The 9,721-nt window shown below is 34.9% G+C and overlaps 1 long non-coding RNA gene across 1 annotated transcript; it reads right to left on the bottom strand.

Annotated features, from left to right (window-relative positions):
* Nucleotides 1-2,391: 2,391 nt before the first annotated feature.
* Nucleotides 2,392-5,652, bottom strand: LOC145005944 (uncharacterized). The gene is made up of 3 exons (XR_013662722.1): nt 5,458-5,652; nt 4,546-4,613; nt 2,392-3,246 (listed from the first exon to the last, which is right to left on the bottom strand). It is a non-coding gene; the product is annotated as an uncharacterized LOC145005944 (long non-coding RNA).
* Between the last annotated feature and the right edge of the window lie 4,069 nt (nt 5,653-9,721).

The following is a 9,721-nucleotide window of genomic DNA, read 5'->3' as shown; positions in this document are numbered from 1 at the left end:
GTACGTCTATGCTTATATAGATACATATAAGTAACGATTGAAATACTTAGGAAGGCACATCCGCCCTATTTCCTTTTCTTCATTGAGATGTGGTCTGGTGGGATCGGGTGGCCGTCTGAAAGTCGCTTGGTTCATTAGTTATATACTATGTATATGAGTATAGACATACAGGAAATACTCCAGTCAGTTCTGTAAGAGTCTCTACCTCTAGTCTACACTCACATTAGAAACCCACTCCCTTCTAGTAACACACTATCCTCTATTTGGGATGCATCTTCGGGACGCGGCCTTCTCCGTCGTCTAGTTGGTAACCAGAGTCTCCTGTAGGGAGAGCGGACATTGTGTGTATAGGCCTATACGGGATTGACAACCCCGCACCCTGACTGCTAGCTACAGTCCACGGCCTACCAAGCCAAGGGGTGACAAATGTCACATTTTATAGATGCTTGTAGGGCGTCTAGAACTCTAGTCAGTATGGTTACGAGTATCCTGGGTTGCCTTATAATTCATGGCTTTAAGGTAACAGTATTTCGTCAGTAATTTACACTGTATGTTGATGTCACCTTTTTCAAAGTCACACTGTTTGACCTTGCTAGATGTGTCTTTCATGTGATACTGTCTGCGGTCTGTAGTCTCTATTTTGACCTTGCGAGATGTACCCTTCATTTGGTATCGTCTGCGGTCTGTCTTCACTGTTTGACCTTGCGAGATGTACATTTCATTTGGTATCGTTTGCGGTCTGTCTTCACTGTTTTGACCTTGCGAGATGTACCTTTCATTTGGTATCGTCTGCGGTCTGTCTTCACTGTTTTGACCTTGCGAGATGTACCTTTCATTTGGTATCGTTTGTGGTCTGTCTTCACTGCTTTGACCTTGCGGGATGTACCTTTCATTTGGTATCGTCTGTGGTCTGTCTTCACTGTTATGACCTTGCAAGATGTAACTTTCATTTGGTATCGTTTTCGGTCTGCGTTCACTGTTTCAGACCTTACCAGCTGTACCTTTCATTTGGTACTTTCTGGGGTCTGTGTCTCCATCTGTTAGACTGAACCAGGCGTGACGTTAGTTCGATACTCCCCTGGAGTCTATGATTCTTTTGCCTTAGCCAGCATTCCTCACTGCTGAGGCATATGTTATTCCCCGATGCCTCTTGCTTTCTTTAATAATCAAATTCAGTATTTTGATAATAATAGCAATTAAGGGAAACTTCTTTTACCATATTACACTGACCAGTCTTGGTAGAAGGCTGCTTTTGTTAAACAAAAAAAAGGATTTTCTGGAAAGAACACTAATACACTGAAAACACTTAAACTACTGCTTTATAAAGTTATTTGACTAAATGACGCTAAATACTTATGAACTCACCAGCATTTGTAAAAATGCTGATACTCGCTTTTCAAATAACTTGTATTCTCAGGTTAGCATTAGACAGGTACATCCCCGGAGCTGTTGATGAAGATAGCTTAGTGCCACGTTGTATTTATGCTATTACTTGTATTACTTTAAAGTGTTGTAATGTAACCATGTAAACCTATTACTATTAATGCAATGTTTTGTGTACTTTGATTACTATAATGCATGTGTTGTGATACTTGACATGACGTCATCCACCCCAGAACGTTTCCGCCGTTCCGGTTTTGGGGTGTGACAGAAGTTTTGTTGAGGCACACACGAAAATTTGGAGGGGGAAAAGTGAGGATTTCTTAAGAGCTTAGAGAGAATTTTTGTGTGTGTTTGAAGTTTGAATGGAGAGTGGAGGATGGAGAGGGGGTCGAGAATAAGAAGAGAAGGGAGGGACTGAGAAGACATGGCATAAAAGTATAATATTTCTTTGTTGCATGTTGTGTATTGCATGGATATTCACCATGTAAACATGAGGTGTCTCCATGATATTGTCCCATCTTTTTTTGTGTATAAGGCCGAGAATGAGAGGGAAAGAAAGAAAGAGTGTTTTGGGCTTGTTTTTGCTTTAGCCGATTAGGGAGTTTTGATCCATGTGGGCCTATATAGGTGTTTACAGCCCAACATGACAAAAAGAATGAGTTTTCGACCCATTGAGGTTCATGGAAGTTGTTTACGGCCCAATAAGGCCCATGAGAGCAAGGTGAGAGATTTTAGGTCCAATAAGGCTCATAAAAAGTCTTATGGCCCAAAATGTTATAGTTTAATGAATGTGGGTCCATTTAGAGCCCAAATGAGGATTCTTAGCCCAAAATAATCAAGTTGTGGGTTTATTGGCCCAACATGCCCAATAAAAGGATCCTGGTCAAATCTTAGTTTGAACCGGAACATTAGGGTTACAAATCCACAGTTAAGTGTATGAAATGTATTGAATTATGTTTAGGGCTTCACGAATGAGTTTTGATTCGAATAGTTGTTTTTGAATGAGTATTATGTATAACTTCAACTTAGAGTTACAAGCTACAACAAGAGTTGATTACATATAGACAGAATTTCCTAGCCAAAAATACTAGTTGTGACATCACCCCCGTTAGAGGGAATTTCGTCCTGAAATTCTTTTGAATGATAATACAAAGAACTAGAGAATAGGTGAGGGTATTTCTGCTTCATCTGATCTTCGCGTTCCCATGTGAATTCCGGTCCACACTTAGCGTTCCATCGAACCTTCACAATCGCGATGCGAATTTTTTTTGTACGCTTCACTTCCCTGTCCATTATCTCAATCGGCTCTTCGACGAACAGGAGATTCTTTTTTACTTCGATCTCATCCAGAGGATGAAGAGGGTTTCATATGATAAGCACTTTTTCAGATTCGACACGTGGAACACGGGGCATACGTTACTAAGCTCCACAGGTAGCTGCACCTTATAAGCCACCAGACCAATCCGGGCAAGAATCTCGAATGGCCCGATGTATCGCGGATTTAGTTTTCCCCGCTTCCCAAAACGGATCATCCCTTTCCAGGGAGAGACCTTCAATAGCACCCGATCTCCGATTTGAAATTCCAGATGCTTCCACTGTAACGTTGTGATTTTTACCATAATTTTTTTCTTTTTTAAAACATTTATTTAACAGAATACGTTAGCGGAAGACTTAGTTTTTTTTATTTAAACATTTTCAAAACCACAACGTTACTTCAAAAATTCAAACATAATTCCAAACCTTTTAAATTGTAAACAATAGTATTTTAAAGTAAATAATCAAAAACGTGTCCAAGAGTGATATCGTTAATATAAATCTACTACCCATAAGACCCTTCTCATCAAGGTCAATCTTCTAAACTGCCTGCACCGATCATAAGGCACAAAAGAAAAAAGATACAAGTGTCAGCCCAAAAGGCACAAAGGAAAAAAGATACAAGTGTCAGCCCAAGCTGAGTGAGTTCAAAAAGTTGCACATAAAACATACAAACCCTAAATGGGTCAATCATTCATTTTATGATGAAACATAAAAATGATAGACAAATAAAGATATCAATACAACCACATAATATAGTTAACCAGTCATATATTCCACTACATACATGCATAAATGTTCAACTACAATTCTACCACATAACATATATGCTCAACCAAATACCATATAAACAACTGAATAGCATGTAAACAATTATATTTTATATATAGATAACCTTTACTTGTTCAACATTTTATTAATAACCAACCTTTTGTTATATATTCAACCTTTTAATATACAACCAACCTTTGTTATATATTCAACATTTTAATATGCAACCAACCTTTTGTTACATGTTCAACCTTTTATTATATCTATCCAGCCGATTGATAGAAAAGTATCCCTTAGTGCTACCTAACCCAAGAGAAACACCTCGTTCACTACTTGTGTGCACAGCCAACCGAATGCTCTAAGTGACTCATGACTTCCACCCGAAACACCAACCCCGTGACTCCACTTTCGCTACTCCGACTTTGCAAAGTACAAGTACTTCGCGGTGTCGTTCAGGATCAATACAAATGGTGCCAATTCTACCGATACACCTCCTGATTCCCACGTGATGTTTGTGATGGCCTCGAACGAGGGACCAACATCACTTCAGCTCACGAACACCGAAGTGCCCGCAAATCATGTGTCACACGGTCATCTAAAAAGACCAGCAACTAACAACCGTTGTGGCTATAGCTCTTCCTATAGGTACTCTTTCAACCTAGTAGGCACCCTCAATGATCCGGATAAGGTTTTAAGAAAAGATCATCAAACTACCCAAACCCACTACGCATAACCTTGCAAAGTCATTTATACATTAAGTAAAGCATGTAATGCATACCATATAAATGTGTATTAAACATGCAATGTATTCATAACCAACACATCAAAACATAACCATACATCATATTTCAAGCAACTTAAACTAGCATGTCATATATATCAAGTACATCAAAGTGTAAGCAACATAGCAATTAGGTCATAACATGGCATTAGCATAAAGCATATATTAGCATCATAAATATCATATTATCATCAAGCACATGAAATGACACAGTCATCCTAAAGTAAATCAAATCATCATCTACGGATTGCACATTTCAATAATGTAACCTTAGTACGTTAAAACTATGAACTCACCTTTAGCATTGATGAAATCCTCCTTCTATTCCAAGTCTTGAACTCACTTGAAGTTCTCAAGTCCTCCCCTATTAAACACATAAGCACGTAAGTTAGTTCATATTAAATTAATTAATTAGTGTTCACTTCTTAATTAGTTAAATCATCACGTTGCCAGAGACTAAATTATCATAATAATAGTTATGACTAAAAATCAAGAATTCAATCTACTGATTTCCGATTCACTTGAATCTTTGGTGACCTAAATCCCAAAAATCCAAATATGGAGTTTACCATTATAACTATTATTATTTTATTTATATTATATTTAAAAACCTATAATTTGAATTAATAATCCAACTCACAAACTTCGTAGCCTAGTAAAAGTGATTAAACATAAACTTAATTATATGGAGGGCATGACATTTTTTTATTTATATTTCATAACCCATGAATATTAATACATTCGATTTAATATTATATACATCTAAGGATCTTAGAATGAAATAAGTATAATATTCATATGCAAAACAGTGTGCCTTCATGAATTATGTATATGTAGTTCTCCATGTCTCTTTTTCTTTCTTAATATACAAGACGTTGAGTAGGAATCAAGAAAGTCAATGTTGGAGGGCTAGTGGGTATGAACTAAACAACCAGCCGAGATATCCGTTACCGTTGTATTTGGTACCAAGAATCCACGAAATTCATTAGTATACTGAAGGAGATGCTATATATAGTTGATTTTATGGAATAGGCAGAAAGAACATGGACAACATGGGATCTTTTCATGGTTTAAGAAGGGTGGACTTAGGGAAGCAAAATCGTGAAAACAGAAACTGCACCTATGCCTCGTTATTGTTTAACTATGACAGGAAAGAGGAAGCATAATCGGCAGGTATCAGGAAAGAAAAGAAGGAACATAAAGCTTACCGGGAATTGAACGCAACTGCACAGCAGCACCGCAAAACCTCCTTCTGTCTCTCTCGCTCTCTCTCTTTGGTCGATTCGCTTATATGGCAGGGCTGCCCAAGGAGGGATGTAATTCGTGGGTGTTGTTATTCACACCTAAAACTACCTTCAAAACCATTTTTTAAAGTCAAAAACCAGTTTGACTTGATAAAGCAGCAATCATTATCATTGTTCTTCATATTATATATTAATTTTCCCATCACAATATAATAATTATACATTTATGGCCTTCGAATTATGTATTAATTGGATTATGATCTTTTCTATCTTTAAATTAAATAATTCATCACATGTATTAACAAATTTTACGTATATAGTCCTTTACTTTACATACAATTTTATAGGTAAAGTAATATCAGCATCTTATTTCAATATATAAATTATATATTGTAGTTATGAAAATAATGTAAACATATATTTTACTTGGTTTTCTTTGTAAGTATTGTTTTTTTTTTCTTGTAAAATAGATTAATCGAATTTGTTGTTAGTGATATGTTCAAACATTACATCAATAATCATCTTATTTGTATTATTTTCATTCTTTCCAATTACATTCACAACAATATAATTAATATAATATAAATTCTTAATAATTATTTTTTTAATATTCAACTTTCTTTTTATATTAATTACAAATTATATCCTTAAGTTTTGAATTATATAGTTCGGGGTATGTTAATATTTTGTTGTACAAGTTTGATGAATTTGAGGCCAAATTATTCTGCTTATATTCTACATAAAGAGTTATTGCGTGAAATACATTATTTCAACTAAAACTCATAATCTAACCAACATTTTTTTGAGACCAGTATTTATAAAAATAGTGGCTTATAATATTAAGTTGTTCCTACAGAAGCACGTCGTAAATGTATGCATTTTCAACGTTTATGCATATATGCACGTTTCATATGTACACTTTTGTTAATAGCAGTGTATTCATTTGTGAATAACAGTAGAGCAAGAAGAACCATCTCACAAACCACTTGTATCTAGAACCATTTTATAGAAAGATAAATTATTTCCTACAAATAAAAAAGGAGAGATGGGCAAGAAATATTGTGGAGGAAGTAGAAATAAGAGAGGGTGAAGATGGCGGTGGAAGATGTGGGTTAATAGAATCCATCTCCATCTGATTTAACAAATTATAGGTCAAAACATGGGTTCATCAGATCCCTCTCCATATGTTTACAAGAAAACATGGGTGAAATCAACTTCTAGAGATGGCAAGGGAAATCAAGATGGAAATCAAAACGGACAAAAAAAATACATGTAGAAATCTATGGGTGTAGGTTTGGTCCTTCTCAATCCGTGAAATCCGAAATCAAATAGGTTTGGTCCAATAGTAATCGGGGTGCTTCACCTCTTTTAGTCGATATAAAGTAGCAGGGGGGTCCGTTAGTATGTTGATGGTTCAGTGGTGGCAGGGGTAAACGGGTGGTGGTGAGTGGTGTTAGGGTTTTCTGGCTGAGAGAGGAAGAAAATCTGCTTCATAGAAAGAGAAACAGGAAATGATATTCGAGAAGGAGAAGAATGCCTAATATAAGGGGAGGGGTTACCAGAATTGAAAGATTTTTGCCAACATCTCGGGCTTCAAGAAGACTTCAGGACTCGGTTGTCTTCGAGAGACAAAAGGAGATTTAGTTGATTGTTGACCAGATAAAATTTGTTGCATAAATTCATTGTACAAATCGCATTATGCCTTGTACCTCTTAAAATCCAACCTTTGATCAAATATGTATATTCAGGTATAATATATATATATATATATATATATATATATATATATATATATATATATATATATATATATATATATATATATAGTCAGATACTAAATTCCTCATTGGTGCTAATAAGTATGGTGTAATCGTCTATTTTTTAAACAAACAAGGTTCGTCAACTTGTTTTCCGCCGAATGCACCACGTAATAATTGTAATATTTATGTTGTTGGTGTCCCTAATAATTAATAAAATTAATATATGTCACTGTTTGACAAAACGGTGGCAAATGAAAATGAAAATTTTATTTATTATAGTTGTGAAAAAATATCATATTATGTTTTTTATTGTTCTTTAATTGTTTGTGATCATTACTTATCGTTTAAGGTTAAATGAACAAATATGAACAAATCCATATTCATGTTCGTTAGGTTCATCTTACAGCCCGATTGATATCGTTAATAATAAAACTTAAAAAAAATTAAAATATTATATGAAAATCTCTATAATAAAATTGAGATATTATACAAAATAAAATTGATTAAGTAATTATACAAAATAAATTCTATAAGTACACAAAATAAAATTGAAATATTAAGTTACTTCTTATTATAAAATATTTAATAGGTGAAGGTAAAAATTATAAATATAATATATGTTAGAGGGTTATAAATGAAAGTTTTTATAAATGGGTATAACAATATCAATAATTTATTTAGAGAGGTTACTTTCCTGTGTCCAATATAATATGTCAATTTAATAAGTAATCAATTTAATAAGTAATCATCGTTTAAAATCCCATCAAATTGGGTTAATTAAAGTCAAAGTGGTTTTTGACTTTAACAATGGTTTATTTTCGGGTGTATTTAGAATCCGCCGATTGGATTTACTAGGGTGTAGGGGAAAGGCATATAAGTCGTCTGGTAACGGAAACGAAGAAGAAGATAGGATGCGACAGTTTGTATTAATTGAATAGGGTTATTTAAAACGAACTTACAACTTTGGTTCCTGAACTTTACTCTTATTGAATAACCAAGTCTAATTTTTCTGTACATTCTTTATTTAATCCTCCATAATTTGCATCTAACCCACTTTAACTTTTATGGAATCATATTTGACTCTTTTTATTAATTTAACTTACATCTTGGTTTCCTTTTATTAGATTTAACATCGTTTAATTAATTTAAATGTTACATGACGTCATGACCCCTTTCTCTTTTAATCCTAACTTATTTATTCTTTATTTATTTTATTTTTTAATATTTTTTTAAATAAATCTCACATTAGTTAAATGGATTTAATACATTTTAATTATTAATTAAATCCTATAAATTATGTAAATCTCAATTAAATCTTTAAAATTTCAAATTAATCTTCTTTTGTTCATTTTCTTTTATACTAAGCACATAATCCTATATAACATTGGACTAACTAACGAAAAGAATTTGGGTCGTTATATCCGCCGTTTATCAGCATAACTCTTTTGTCGGTCTCGCGATGCTTGGAGTCGTGCCTTGATTTGATTTATTTTCTACGTCGTTTACCGAATGATCTCGGGTCCTATAAGAGTGCTATTTGGTGTTTGTCCCCTTGCCAACTGGGTTTCTCCCACCTCAGCCTAGCAAAGAGGCGATCTGCATTTGTGACCATACAAAGCCTCAAAAGGAGCAACCTTAATGTTGATGTGATACCTGTTATTGTATGAGAACTCGATTAAGGTCAAGTAGGTATCCCATGCCCTAAAGAAATCAATCATACAGGCTCGGAGCATATCTTCAAGCGTTTGGATGGTTCGCTCGCTTTGGCCGTCGGTTTGAGAGTGGTAAGCAATGCTCATGTCTAGTTGTGTTCCCATTGCCTTCTGGAGCGACTGCCAAAATCGTGAAATAATCTACTATCTCAATCCGAGATAATAGATATCGGCACTCCATAGAGTCTCACAATTTCTTTTATATAGATTCGTGTTAGCCTCTCCATTTTGTACATCTCCCTTATTGGTAAGAAATGGGCGGATTTTGTTAGCCTATTGACAATCACCCGGAAAGTGTCCAATCCGTCCACTGTCTTAGGTAATTTGGTTATGAAATCAATGGTGATCCTTTCCCATTTCCACTCGGGTATTAATGACTGTTGTAACATTCCCGATGGCTTCTGATATTTCACTTTAACATTGGTAAAAGTGAGACACTTGCCGACGTAAGTGGCAACTTATGCTTTCATGTTGGGCCACCAATAATGTTGTTTAATGTCCAGGTAAATCTTCGGAATCTAGATGGAAGGAGTATCGTGTTTTGTGCGCTTCGTTCATGACCATGTCCTTGAATCCTCCAAATTTTGGGATCCAGATACTTTCCATGAAGTAATAAGCTCCATTTCCCTTGACTTCCATATTCTTATCCATCTCGCACAGTGTTTCATTAGTGGCATTTTCTGGCTTTAATGCCTCTAATTGAGCTTCCCTGATTTGTGTGGTTAGATGAGAGTGGATGGTTATTGATCATGTTTT

The sequence above is a fragment of the Lactuca saligna genome, chromosome 7 (assembly GCF_052625555.1).
Source record: "Lactuca saligna cultivar CGN05327 chromosome 7, ASM5262555v1, whole genome shotgun sequence".
Lineage (NCBI taxonomy): Eukaryota > Viridiplantae > Streptophyta > Magnoliopsida > Asterales > Asteraceae > Lactuca > Lactuca saligna.
Note: the sequence above shows the minus strand (reverse complement) of the source record. Positions and strands in the feature narration are given on the sequence as shown.